This window comes from Sturnira hondurensis, unplaced genomic scaffold (genome assembly GCF_014824575.4).
Source record: "Sturnira hondurensis isolate 20B ecotype Veracruz unplaced genomic scaffold, ASM1482457v3 Scaffold0000780, whole genome shotgun sequence".
Taxonomy (NCBI): Eukaryota; Metazoa; Chordata; class Mammalia; order Chiroptera; family Phyllostomidae; genus Sturnira; species Sturnira hondurensis.
Genome location: NW_028073411.1, coordinates 22,772,437 through 22,787,223, shown reverse-complemented (window position 1 = coordinate 22,787,223; position 14,787 = coordinate 22,772,437). Strand labels below are relative to the sequence as shown.

Genomic DNA, 14,787 nt, shown 5'->3' with positions numbered 1-14,787 from the left:
CTGCCTGTGGGGGCGGGGGTAGGCAGGTGAGGCCAGTGGAGGGACACAGAGTGGAGCCGATAGAGACATTGAGAGGAGCGCGGCCCAGGAGAGAGGACACATAGGTGGGGGGTGGGGGGGTGCATTTCAAAATAAAATCCCTCTCACTGTGGCTTCTGTCAAGAACAGAAAAGGCGCTGATAGCAGTCAAGTGGGAACTGCTTATTTGTGCTAAAGACACTGTTACTTGTCTGGTTAGCAATGGGAAGTATTTCTCAGAGAACACAAAACCCGTCAGTCCATCAGGGACAGACAGGTCCTTGCCTGGAAGCCTCTCCTTCCAGGTGAGACGAAGCTGGTGAGGCGTGGCACGGTGCCACCGGGCACTCCGGGCTGGACTCTGGTGGAGCTCTGGAAGTCTTTAGCTCCAAAAAAGAAAGGGAAGAAGGAGAGGAGCAAGCTGTCCGTCACAGGCGAGAGTGAAAGAGCATCCAGGTGCAGGTACAGATGTCGATTTCCTGATGAGGAGGGTGGTTTATCACAGGAGGAGGAGCCCACCCAGTTCACTCTTACGTGCCCTGCAGACCTGTTGGAGAGAGGCTCGTCTCACCAGTCTGCGGCGTGTAGCCAAGCCCGGGCCTCAGACGCTGTTGCACGCAGCACCCCAGTCTTCCACTGCCTCAGCCCCGCTGCGCCAGACCGTTCTCTGTCCCAGTGCTCCTGCGGAACCCTCAGGGAGCCTGTCCCGATGTCCACACACACTGCCTTTTTCCTCCCCGGCACACCACAAGGTCCCCACAGGTGTCATCATCCTCCCCAGCGTGGAGGTGAGCAGATACTCAGTCTCAGCAGCTTACCCCAAAGGTCAGACCCAACATCTAAGGCACCTGGTTCTGGGTCACGTGCTTACACTGCCCGTTCACCAGTCATGGGAAGGGGACAGAACTTGTTCAGAGAAGCCATAGTAACTTGTTCCCAGATGCTCTCTGGGCCCATGGAATGACAGGCAGTCCTGTGGGAGGCTACTGCCACCATCCAGGCAGAAGTGACCTGGCTGGAGCTGGGCTGGGAGCCCCAGCCGAGTGTGCTCAAGGCTTTAACCGCCGCCCCCACCCCCGTGGCTCCCACACCTAAACCAGACAGACTTTCTGAGTTTCAGACGTAGTCTAACAGCCACTGAACGTCTTGCTTGTCTGCTGTGCCCACATTCCAAACCCAGCACACACAGAGTTAAACTGTCGCTTCTGCTCTTAGCGAATGGGTGCCAGTCACCATCCATGTGGGTGCTGGGGCAGGAGCCCAGGAGTCACGGTGAGGCCGTTTCCGTCAAGTAGAAGGGTGGACACGCAGATAGGGGACACCCAACAGCGCAGCAGAGTGCGTGCGCGTGCGCTTGTGGCCGTGATGTGGGCGGGAGGTTCTGAGCCAGAAGAAGTCTCTCCCGTGAGTTATTTGAATCTTTTGTGAAGTATCTAAGCTTGGCTTGGCAATGATACCAGTTCAAATTTGTCTTCTAACCTCTTTGAGTAATTAACACCAGCCGAGCTTTTACTGAACTTTAATTTCAGTATTTTGAGTTAAAAAGCAAGAGATACTTTGGATGTGCTTAGATAGGGATAGTCCTGATGTTAAATATCAGTTAGTAAAATATACCCACCCTCCAGGCTCTCTGGATCGACTGGCCAAGCCCATGACTCTGCTGCTCTGGGTGGGAGTGAGGGCCTGCCTGCCTTTGGACAGCAGTCCCGGGCCCCCCAGAAACCTCTGTTTGGGGCCCTGCAGGAGACCTTTGCTATCTTGGCCGCCCTTGGGGGGTTAGCTGCTCCAGGCTGGCCGATCAGAGAAAACTTGTCCAGGGATGAGGGGGGGAGGCTCACTGCTGGCCCGTTTCTGGAGGTGGATTCCAGAGGCCAGTGGCGACTTCTAGTTTCAGGGAAAAGACGTCTCCTCCAGGGGGTGGGTGACTGGGAAGGCCCGTCCGGGGCTGCTGCTGCATCGGCCCCATAGGCCCAGCCAGCGCCCAGCTGTTCAGTCACCCGCGCACTTGCGGGTCACCCGCAGTAATGACATAGTAGCAGACGCCATCGGAAAATTCCAGTTCCACTACCACAGAGTCAATTTCTTATTTGTCAGTTTATTGTGGCAAGTGGGATTTTTTGTTGTTGTTTCCAAATAGAAACAGCTGAACTTTATTTGAAATGTTTTTCTTTCATTCTTTTTTGATCTATGTTTTGATCAGCTGTCCTTGATGTGGGTTTTTTAATGTTGTTTTTATTGGAGGGGGAGGGTACAGGGATAGAATGAGAGTCCAAACAGGGTTTGGTTTGGTTTTTTCTGTTCTTTCTCCCCCCTCCTTCCTTTCATTCTTCTTTTCTTTCTTTTCCTTTTATTGTTTAGTATTGGAAGACCTTATTTGTACATTTCACATGCACATAGAAATGTAATCGTTTATAGGAATAATAGGCAGTGTTTTTCCTTGTAATCGTGTAGAGCGTAGTATCAACAGCATCGTCTCTGGGGCCAACAGACCAGGCTCTGCCACCTCTTAGGAGTTTTAGCTTCTTTGTCCATAAAATGGGACCTGCCCCACAGGGCTGTGGTGAATATAAAATACCGTCGTGTTGTGAATTGTCCAGCACTTAGTTTCTCAGCAAACAGATGTTCTTGTGCAGAGACCCTGTTACAGCCGTCAGTCCCTACGAGAAAGGTACATGTTCAGCTCCGCCTGTACTGTGAGTCAGTGTGAAAAGTTCAACAATAATAATGATGATAACAGTATCAAAACAGAACAAAGGATTTCCAAATGGGTTCACACATACACAAATAGGCATTACTGCCATTCCGAGAGGAAGGATGGTCTTTCCCATAAATGGTCTTGGACCACTTCAGAATCCGTCACAGGGAAAATGCACCACCCGCCTTGACCCTCTCACAAACGTTAATCAGGATGAATCACGGACCCCAACATGACAGGGGAAACCAACCAGCTTCTGTGAGGAATCGGAAGATGTGGCTTTTTTCTCGGGGTAGGCAGAAGTTTCTTAAATACAACATAAACATTGCCACTGAAAGGCACTAACTATAACAGGGAAGACTTTGAAAAGATAATTGCATTCCATGAATCTGACAACGGCCTCACACCCATGGTGTGTGAAGACTCCTTCAAAACGAGGAAACGGCACTTCCGCTTTCCGAGGTGGACAGAAGACCCGGGGCCCTTGTACAGGGGAGGAGGTGCAGCTGCGGGCAAACTCTCGGGAGGGGTTGGTGGCATCATTCCTCCAGGACATGCGAGCGTCCCGCACAGCGGGGCACCCACCAGAACGGCCAGAGAGAGGTGACCATGCCTGGTACGGCCTGGACTCGAGTATGTTTCTGGTGGAGACGTAAACTTGAATAATCCCTTTGGAAAACCGCACGGCAGCATCTGCCAACACTGAACGTACAGCTGCCCTGCGGGCCGGCAGCCCTGCGCCCAGGTGTGCCCAAGAGGAGTGCCCACATACGTCCATCTGGAGACATGCGAGGACACGTCCCCAGCACTGTGGCTAATTGCCCCAAAGCAGAAGCAACCCAGGTGGTCATCAGCGGAACAAATGGCTCGTGGCGGCATGGGAAGCGATGTTTATTGGCAGGGCGGGTGAGTAAGTGCAGGGGTGTTCGCACCAAGCAGTGCTACACAGTAGGAGAAGAGAGCCAGGGGCTCTGTGGGCGAGGCTCATGGACACCACACCGAGCCAGAGGAGCCAGAGTACGTACTTCAAAGAGTACATGCCATGGGACCCATTCGGATCAAGCTTGGGCAGGCAGACTTCGTGTGTGGTGACAAAGTCAGGGTAGCCATGGCCTTGCGGATAGGAGGTGGCTGTCGACAGCAGCCCGTGGGGGCTCGTGGGGGCTGGGCGTGCTCTGAGCTGTATGTTGGAGGGGTTCTGTAGAGGAGTTCCATGGGCATGTGCGCAGAAGAAAACCCATCAGGGTGCACATGCGGATGTGTGCGTGCTGTGGCTCCTCCTGTTAAAGTTGTTAGAATTCATTTACCGAGTTACTTCTAGCTGTCAGGTCCTGTGTGGTGCCTGTCACACCCATCATTGTAATAGTTCCGTTCATTGGGAATGTTATTTCCATTTTATAGATGAGGAAAGTGCAGCCCCAAGGGTTGGCTCCCTGACTTGAGCTGGTTCACGTGCTCCCAGCCCGGGAATGCTGGGGCCAGCGTGCAGCCAGGCTCGCCCGACTCCGAGGCCCGTGCTTGGGTCCTCGCTTGGCTGATCAGACCTCCATGTGGGTGCCTCGTGTGCTCCATGCAGTGTCTCCTTCAGCGTGCTTTCTGGGAGCGTGTGCACGCGGCTACGTGGAGTACAAGGTCTTCACCCTATTGAGCACCTCACACCTCACACCTCCTTCCCGCTTGGTCTCACCTTAGATAATAATCAGGGGAGTCCCCTGAGCCCTGAGATGGCGGCCCTGAAAACAGGTGCCACTCCCATTGCCGCTTCCGCATCCCGTAAGGCCTTAGTTGTGCGCTTTCCCTTGGAGTTCTCCCAGGATCCCCCTTAACTGAGCTCAGAGCCCCATCTGGCCTGTGGTGGTCTGGCTGTGCTGTCCACCGCTCCACGAGCTCTCCCACGAGGGGTCTGGGTGTGTGGCTCTTCCCCTCCAGAGCGCTGACCCGGGTGGACTGGTGCCATCTGGCACCTGCACCCTGAGTGCACAGCCCTCCGTGGACCCCCTGGGCCCAAGGGAGGGTTCCCAAGAGTGTTCCAGAGCATGCACTTTCTGTCGCATCTTCTGAGGAATAAACACACATGCGCGCACACACCAGGGTCTGCTGAGCTCATGTCTTCCTGGCATGAGGTATGGAGTCTCTGTAGCTCTCATGCACTTCTGGAAATTCCCAACGTTCGTGTCTTGTCCTGGGGAAGGCAGGGATTTCAGACTAACGTGAACATGTGGACTGTGTGCTGTTGTAAAAGGTGTCAGTGATCCCGCCCCTCGCCCCAGCGAGGTGCCTGTGCTGCAGGCGGTGCCGAGTCTGCTTGCGCTGCTGTGCTCCGCCCGCCCAGATGTCAGAAGCCGTGAGTGTCTGGGAGAGCTTTCGGCTGATGGCAAAGGCTGTCCTCTGTTTGTTGCTGTGTCCCCAGCGTTAAACAGCTGACAGACATTCAGTCACCATTTGTTCAGTGTTGTGCTGATGTTAATTAAAAACCAGAAAACCTCATAGTGCTGTTTTGCTTAAAAAAGATAAATTGTTTTATCCCAACAATTTAACTTCCTTTTTTAGAGCTGCTCATTGATTCTTTTACCGTTCACCTAGTGCGATTGAAGATGTGCAAACCCAATCCTTCTCCCCCACCAGAGCACACCAGCGTGCACACACAGTTTCACTGGTGGTCAGAGGCCTCCCCTGCACCCACGTGAACTGAGTCAGGTGTGGGCTGGGGGGCAAACAATGCATGGGTGCCACTTCAGGCCAGTGTAACCCACTGCCACTGAGCACCCCCCCCCCCACACACACACACACAGGTACAGGCAAAGTCACTGTGGAAATAGACCCATTCCAAATGGTGGCGGGAAGGAGCCCTGTCCTGTACAGCTGAGTGGTGTCCCAGCACCCAGTCCCCCAGGGCTCAGAGCTGACACTGGGGGTCAGATGCCATGTGACCAAAGAGGCTACCCAGAGTGAGCTGTTGCTTTGTTCCGGTGTCTTGGTAAATAGACTATTTTAAAATGGGACAAAATTAAATACTGAGATCATACTCCTTCCAACTGCCCACTTGGCTTTTAGCTCTGTGCCCTCAATGTCCTCGGTCACATTGAGGATTCATGTCATGAGTGGGGGTGGGCAGCATTCCTGTCCGCCGTCGCGCCTTTGAGTCCTGCAGGCGTGCCTGTGCTCAGGTCCTGCCTCACTGAGCTTGGCTCACTCGGCTATGTCCCCGTCTCTGCAGCTCACGTGCATCTGGTTCCTCTCTGTCCACTTGTTTCATGGAGAGCAGGTTGCCTGAGTGCCTGGTGTGGAGCACATGGACTGCAGGGGCCACTTCACACTGGAAGTGGCCCTGGAGCTGCTCCCTGGCCTTCCTGTCCGTCACTTGAGATGACATGGCGTTTTCTTAATGTTACTGTTCAGGGGTCACTCTCAAACATGTTAAGTGCTACCCTGTCCAGTCCATGGTGAGGCTAGGAACAAAACCTTATGCAAACAGCGGTCGCCACGAATTCTTACTCTTAAGGGTCTGCTCCTTGTGGCTGATGGACTACAGGGAAGCTGTCTGCAGGTGTGACGCTAGGCAAATTCTGGGAACCCATGCTTGCCTAAATAAATTCACCTCCACAGCCTTTCACAGCATTTGGGAGTTTGCTAGCTTGGGAAAGTGTTTTTAATTTAGAAACAACACAAAATGTTTACTTACTATTATATCACTCTCGGTTTTTCCCTTTGTGTTTTTCAGGAAAAAAAATAGTTTGTTTCAGAGCAATTTTACATTTACAGCAAAATTGAGAGGATAGCAGACAGATGTCCCCTACATGCCCAGCACCCCCCCCCCGCCAGTCATCCCCAGCAGAGGGCACACTTGTCACCATTGCACAAGGTCCGAAGTTTAAGGCTTCACTCTTGTGTGGTGCCTGCTGTGGGTTTGTCCAAATGTGTGATGCTGAGCACCCACCAGCGTAAGGTCGTCCAGGGAGTCTCACTGCCCGCAACACCCTCTGCCCCCCCTACTCACCACTCCCCCCACAAATGTGGATCCTCTTTACTGTGTCCATAGTTTTTGCCACTTACAGTTGGAATCATACATGGGTACCTTTTTCGGAGCACCTCCTTTCACTTAGTGATACGCATTTAACTTTCCTCTGTGTCTTTTCATGGCTCGCTAGCTCATTTCTTTTTAGGGCCGAATGACACCCCATTGCCTGTACAGACCGAATACCGTCGACTCTTGCGTGACGTGGTGTTAGAGGTGCTGAGCCCCACGCGGTCAGAAATCCACGTGTGCTTTCTGGCTCCCTCAGAAACTAATGGCCCGCTGCTCACCGATGACATGAGTGGTTGATTGGCACACGTTCCGTCTCTTGTATGGGTTACGTACACTGCAGTTTACAGTAACGTAAGCCAGAGAAAAGAACGCTGCTGAGGAGTCCCCAGGAAATCGCATTGACGGCCTTTACCAAAAACACCTGTGTGTCATAGGCTGGCATAGTCTGGGCCTGTGTCACTCGGAGGTCAACTGTCTTTGTTCTTTGGAATCGCTTCCTCTAACACTGTGTTTACATTCGGTACACCTCCGCAGTTTTTCTGTAGTATCTTGTCGTTCTTCGTATTTCAGAAATTTTCCATCTGACATATGAATTAGACTGTGAAGTACTGTCAGAAATAGCCTGAAACTCACATGCGCCAGCGCCCTCAGACGCTGCCCCTGTGGGCTGTCCTTTGATCCCGGAGAGCCGCTGCCCGCGCAGAGCGTTCTGGGCTCCCCCAGGAACACGTTGGGCACACAGTTTGCCCGTCACATGGAAAGCCTTCTGGTGCTTGATCACCGTTCCTCACCGCTGTCCCTGAGCGGTGCNCATCTGACATATGAATTAGACTGTGAAGTACTGTCAGAAATAGCCTGAAACTCACATGCGCCAGCGCCCTCAGACGCTGCCCCTGTGGGCTGCCCGCGCAGAGCGTTCTGGGCTCCCCCAGGAACACGTTGGGCACACAGTTTGCCCGTCACATGGAAAGCCTTCTGGTGCTTGATCACCGTTCCTCACCGCTGTCCCTGAGCGGTGCGCTGGGCTGGGCACCAGGCCTGTCGTGTCGGATGGGGAGTCCCTCCAGAGCTCATGGTCATAGCAGCCCAGGGCAAAGGTTGGCCTTTGGTGGAACAGGCCTGACCACCTGGCGCCAAGTGCCTGCAGCCGTTCCCCGCACGAGGGCTGTGCTTGCAGGTGTCGTCCGGCACATGCGCACGTCTTCGCACAAAGTCAGTTTGCCGGTTTTTCTTTTTGCATTTGCCTTATTAGAAATGATGACTTTTGGATATGTCTAGGGTGTTCGTGACTTTTCCAAATTATGCATTTAAAGGCGATTGCTACACAGGATTTGTATTTTGTCATGTTGAGAGACTGGGTTGCCGGAGTTGGACACAGGGAAACGAGTTCCAGGCGACTCTGACTGATGTCAGTGTTTTTGCCTTACGTGACCTCAGTGACTGAGCGGTGACAGAGGAGGGTTGGTTGGACGTCGGCATCCCACCACCCCTTCAGCATGGGGAGAAAGCAGTTCCCTGGCTGGTTTGGTCTGAGGTCATCATTCTTAGCAGGAAGTGTCATACCAACAGATTTTTTAAAAAACAAACCAGAAAAGCCCTCTTGGGTGAGTGTTGGCGTTTGTGAAGGAACGAGCTCAGGGGGAGGGTGCTCGTGATGTCCTCGTGGAGGCTGTGAAAGACGCCACACGTTCTGCCAGGTGCCTGTGCCCTGGGCCCGCGCGCAGCCCTGGCGCTGCCAGCTGAGGGAAGAGGATGCCAGGGCTCACAGACCAGTTGCGAATGCCACCTTCAAGCCAGCTGCAAGGGATGGGAGAGAGCAGAGGTACCCCTGATGGGCAGTGGGGCTCTGGGGGACTCAGCCTGCAGGCACAGATCCAAGCTTGCATCTTGTGACAGCCGTGGATTCTGAGGAATGTGGAGGAGGTGGCAGCCTCCCCAGAGTGAGGCCTGGAGCAGGAGTGGGGGTAGGGGAAGCCTGCTGCAGCTTCTGCCGCTCTTGTTCTCTGGTTTTATGGCTTCACCTCAGTCCTTTGCTTGGATAATGGACCTAAATCCCAGAAGTGTAAAAATAGAGCCAACTTTTAGATACCCTCCCCTCCCCCACTCCACCCGTATCTGGTGTGAACTCCTCTGAGGCAGAGAGCGGGTTTTGGGTCCCGGGGGCAGCAGGCAATGAGCCCTGGCCATCCCAAGTCTGCCTGCTCCCCCCGACTCCTCACAGTGGCTCTGGGTGCCTGTGAGCCACCACAAAGGCTGTTGGGGAGGGGACAGACCTCCCCCCCCCATCCCTGCGGGGTTGACTGAGTTCCCTAGGGAACAGGCTCTGTGCCGGGCAGATCCTCACTGGGGGACAGCAGCCAGGGCCAGATCAGGACGTTGACTGGCCCTGCCCTGGAGACCTTTGCCAGGACTGGGACCAGCCTCACTGTTGCAAGGGACTCGTCTGCATGGAAGCTCAAGGAGCGGTGTCCTCGTCCAGGGCAGGCAGAGGGCTGTGTGTCTGGGTTCAGGGTGGGACCAGAAAGTGTCCAAGCACTGCCCCAGTTTTTGAGAGAAACCAAAGTCCGTGCCAGTCAATGCTGCCCGTGTTCTTCCCGCCTGAAGCGTCCCCGGCACATGCAGCTCTTCCTCACTCGGGCGCTTCCTCGTGTGGGTTGGGACTCGTGGGCAACCCCAGCGGGTTTCCAGAAGAGAACCACAGTGCAAGTACCGGCCTCCCCACCCTCGTGCTACTGAGCCCAGTGGGGGGTGCCTGGGTTGTGAGCGGGCTGCACCTCCACACCTCCCCTCACCCTTCTCCAACTCCCCCTCAACGGAGCCTGCAGAGCTCTGGAGAGTTTTGAGGGGCTGGGGCAGTATGTCAGCACCAGCCAGCGGACAGGGGGTGGGAACTGCATTTGGCAAACCGACCTACCCTTCAAGTCTCCGTTCCATCATCCTAATATTTCACAACTATCTGTTTTGAAATATCATACACATACCGAAAAGGGGAAAGAGCATATATGTACTGTTTGCAAATAATTATAAAGTAGACATACGTACCCCACAGCCGCTCATGAGCCCGGCTTGGGTCCAGCTCAACCTGCCCTTCTGCTGTTAGCCCCACGCACCCCAGATGGCGGGCTTTGGGTGGCCATTGTTGAAATGTATGTGAATGGAATCACAGTGTGCATTCGTCTGTCATTGGTCATCAAAATTACGATTTGTGTGGTTCATCCAGATCATCGCAAGAAAATGTAACACGTTTCCATTCACTCAGCTGTTGGTGGACACTCGGCTTATCTTTGCGGCGGGGCTCCGAACTCAGGCTGCCGTGAGCATCCGCACTGAGGTGCGTTCTGGTGCGTGCACGTGCGTCGTCTTCCAGGTGGGGAGCTTCTGTGGCCTGTGGAGCCCCAGCTTCAGTCCAGATGACGCGAGCCTTCTCAGAATCGGCCCTCCCTGCTCACATTCCGTCCGCACGTGCGGCGGTTTGCTGTGCTCTGCCTTCTTGCCAGCAATTGATGCAGACTTCTAAATTTTTGCCTCTCTGATGACTATGTTGTGATGTAATTTTAATTTCTCTAATTAGTAATAAGCTCATTTTTATGTTTATTGGCCATGTGGGTCTCCTGTGTCATGAAGGAGCTGTTCAGTTGGTTTTTGCCTGTATTTTTTAAGTTGATTCATAGGAATTCTTTTATATTCAGTATCTCAGTTCTTTGTTCATTTTTGCGTATTGATAGAGTCCCGTTCTGTGGCTTGTTTCGTTTTTTATTTTCCTTGCAGTATTGTTTTATTATGAAGGTGTAACTTAGTAAAATGCAGAATGTGTGGGAACGGTCTCAGCCTGTGTACCCCCCATGTAACTGCTCGGGTGGGGACATTCCTCCCCCACCCCCACCCAGGACCAGTCCCCACAGCTACGCCTTGTTCTGACTTTTGTGGTGCTTTGATGAGTTTTCTCTCCTCCTGTGGTTAGTGTGGCTTTTGTGTCTTATCAGAGACCCTGAGGTCATATGAATACTCTTCTGTGTTTTATCTAAAAGCTTCACAGTTTGGCCTTCCTGTGTCGATCGATAATCGATTGGAAGTTAAGGCAGAGGCTCCATGTTCTAGGTTTTCCCCTGTGGCCGTGCTGTAGTCCCGGACGCGAGCTTCCTCTCACTGTGGCCACGTGTTGTCAGCCCTTGTCCTGCAGGCACGCCTCCTCTCCTGGATGTCCACTCAGAGTGTGGCCCCCTCCTGCCTGTGCTCTGTCCCGGCGTCAGTGTGCCATCTGAGTTACTCCGGCTGGGTTGTCTCGGTCAGCTAGAGCGTGTTGTGAACATGGGCCAGCCTTCCACACGTTATCCTTTCCCTGTGTGTCTGTGTTATTACTGCCATTCACCGTATTGGGCTCTGTTCTAGCTGCTGGGACGGTGTGACCACGGAGGAGGCCCCGTCTGTGCTCTCTGGTGGGCAGGGTACATGCTAGGCTTGAGGACAGGTGCTCGGCCACCCGGGGGCAGGAGCCCTAGCCTCGTCCTCTGGAAGCCTTCCCTCTGGGCCCCCAGAAGCCTGCGACGTGCCCTCCTGGGTCTGCCGCCGGCTTCTCGTTGCTCCCTGAGGGCATGCTGCGTCTGACTTCCGTGTGCTTCCTTGTGTCGTCCCTGGCACAGAGGTTGCATGGCCTTCCCACTGGCCTTCCCACTGTCCTCCCAGCACGCTGACCTCTGTCCTACTGGCACCCCGGGCTCCCTCCCCAGCCCCCACCCCCGACCTGCATCCACTGCCCCGCTGCCTGAAGTCCACCTGTCTGGGCTGGGTGCCGCTTCCCTTCCTGTCCTGTCTCAGCCCTGTTCGTGTGAGCGAAGCCTTCCACAGCTGCACCTTAGCCAGGCCCCTTTCCTCGCCTCACCTGCTCCTGTCGTGTCACGGGGCCGCTGTGGTGAGAGTGTGTGTTCTGGAAGATGAGACCACAGCAGCATCAGGCCTTTCCTGCAGTGGGCACTGAGCCGGTGCTGACCGAGCAGACACTCGAATGCACACGTGCACACCCTCCATGCCCCAGGCTTTCTCTCCCCGCCCTTAGATGGAAACTGGCAAAGGGAGAATGAGGAAACTCTAAGAAGTGGAGCTGTGTCCAACGAAGTCTTCATGGGGCCTCCAGAGCCCTGCAGGAGATTGTGAGTGGGAAGATGCAGTAACAGCGCCCAGGGTCCTGGGGGCGGGGCACAGCTGCCGGGCTCAGGCCTGTGGACAACTGAGTAGGCGGGTTTCACTGGTGCAGATGATCCAGGTTTTCTGCGCTGTCCACAACTCACAGCCCAGTTTGCTAACTTGAGACAATGACGACATTAGTGGGTCTGCATGTTAACAGAAGCAGCCAGCGTTTGCCGAGTGCCTCTTTCGTTCCAGGAACTGTGATTTTACTCACACTTCCTAGCCTCTGTGAGATTGGTACTGTTATGATCCCCATGGTGGACAAGTGAGTTGAGGCTAGAAGGTTGGCTATGAGCTGCTGAGCCGCACAAAGGGCAGTTTGACCTGGGCTTTCTGGTTCCAGGGCCTGGGGACCTCATCTCTCCCATGCCATCAGTGGGCATATCCACTCATGGTGTTGATGAGGTTGCTGAGGCAAAGGGGAGTGAAGTTGAGCACCCCACAGAGGACCCTGGTGCGCTACAGCCTATTCCGGCCCCCGGCAGGAGCTGGGTCACACCCGTGTTCCTCGGGCGGGCTGAGCGCTGTGTGCCAGGGCTGGGCAAGGCCCCGAGAAACGTCCCTCCTGTCATCCTCACAGAGGACCTCAGTGAGGTTATGTAAATTGCCAGAATTGTCCAGCTTATAAAATGGCTGAGCGGGAATCTGGATCCGAGTCTGTCCTGGTCCCCAGTCTTCCTCCTGCTGCCACGGACTCCTGGTTGTCTCCAGTCCCTCCTCACGGCTGCTGCAGAAAGCTTCTGACTTCCCTCATCAGCCCTTTCGTGGACCACACGGTGTTAGAACAAAACACCGACTGCTCATTCCACCTCAAGGCCCTCTGGGTCTGGCCTTGACCTACCTCCACTGGCTCCTTTCTCTCCCCACACACACTCGGAGAGCTCCATTCCAGCTGCAGGGGCTCCCCTGTCCCCCCGCCATCTGTGCGCATCTCTGCCCCTGTTCACTTGCTTAGCTGCTGCTTGGCTGCCCAGCTGCCTGCATTGTCCTTCCTGACTTGCCAGGTGCCCAGTTTTTCCTGCTCTGTGGGTGCTCGCCCAATGTCCCCTGCAGGGGCCACCTCTGACCCCCATGTCCAGCGCCTTGTCCTCCTGTGACAGGCTTTGTCGCAGTGCCTTTTGGGGTTTGGGTCCCCTGCTGGCCTCCTGTCCAGAACGTGCACACCACAGGGGCAGGGACCTGGCAGTCCCATGTCCCCGGCATCGAGCGTGATGGCTTTGAGTTTGTTAAATGGTGTAAGCAGGTCACAATTACATTCCTGAGAGACATTCAGGTGCGTGGTTAGCAGTCTGTTTATGTCTGAGTCCCTTGCTGTAACACCAGTGTAAGAATCAAGAAGCATACTGCTTTGGAGAGGAGCAAAGACTTGGTAAGGTATTAGATTTTTATCACCGGAAAGAGGTGGTTTTCCCCCAGAGGGGAGTTACTGAGTAGATTGTAAGTCTTAGAAGAGACGTGTCAGGGAGAGCGTTGGAACTCCACGTCACCACTACAGCCAACCTGGCCTTTATTTCCGTTCACGTCGGAGCCGACTGCACGTCATCAGCTTGTGCAGTCAGTCCAGTCCACTGGCTTCCCAGTGGACACAGCGTGCTCCGCCCTTCACGAGTTTGAGTAAGAAGTGTAGATGCACACCTACTCAGTGCACTGGTGACTCATAGAAAGGGGAGCAGAGAGCACAGAAGGCGGCCAACTGGCCATATGCTCCTATGTTTACTGTTCTGCACAGGAGTGTCCTCGGAGGTATGCCCCTCGGCAGATCTGAGCCTGTGTGAACCTGTGGGCTGCCCCCCCCCACTCTGGGCTGCGGGCCTTCTGGGAGCAGCCAGGGCAGGGGGGTGGGAGGAGGCAGGCCAGCGTGCCTGGGGTGACCTGCAGAGCAGGTCATCCCCAGGTGACTGGTGACACGTGGGGGACCAGGTGCCATGAGAACAGATGCTCAGGCACCATGAGGAAGCTCTGCCTCCACCACCTGTCCTCATTGTGTGTGGGCTGCGACCTGCCCTCTGAGCCCGTGTGTCTGTGCCACTTGACCCTTGGCTGTGCCTGATTGACGGTGGTGTCTGTGGTGTGCGGCCAGCACACTCTTCTGTAATACAGGTACGATTGCCTGCTTCCTTACTTCCAATTTTAATTTCACATTGGATTATTTACCAGCCACTTCCAAAGGTGTTTTGCAGAGGATGTCGCTCTAACTGGGATCTGCAAGCTCATTTTGTGCTTTGGGGTTTCTCTGATGAGAAAGGGACCCTGTTTTCAGTTCCATAAGAGCTCCTGTTCCTCTCACTGACTTGTAAGCACAGCACAGAAGCTGGCGGTCCCACCTGCTGGGGAATGGCTCACCCTCCTCCCAACTGGTCCCTGGGAGGCTTAGCACAGTGTGGCTCCGTGCCGAGGGGACACGGGCTGGATCCTGTGTCCACACCCTGGCTTGGCCATGCAATGTCGGGTCACCCAGGGTGGCCCATTGGCCTCCTGTGTCTTGGGCAGCTTTACTACCTGACAGTGCTTTATCCCAGAGCACAGAGTCCTCCGTGAACTCCTCCTCCCTGGCAGAGGGGGCGGGGGCTTGCCCGGTGTCTCTCCCGACTTCATAAATTGCTTTGTCATCCGGAGGTGGTGACCTCGGGTTCCCTCACACGGAGCAGCCCCTCCAGCAGTGGCCCCGGGGCAGGAACCCAGGCATCGGCAGTGTTGCTTTCTTCTGAACTTGACCGTGTCCGGAGCTCCTCTCCCGACGAGCTCCCCTGTAGCCTAAAGGCTCTGTTGTGTAGCTCTGGGCATCTGCATGTGTTCGTTAAACAGCGCTGCACAGCGCAGACTGTCGAGAACTGCGCGTGCCGCCCCACCTGTGTGGCAGGGG

At 54.8% G+C, this 14,787-nt stretch overlaps 1 protein-coding gene across 1 annotated transcript in view; it reads left to right on the top strand.

Moving 5' to 3' along the window:
* The window catches only part of ATXN10 (ataxin 10), a 135,022-nt gene that overhangs the window by 111,049 nt on the left and 9,186 nt on the right, over positions 1 to 14,787 (top strand). The window lies entirely within an intron of this gene.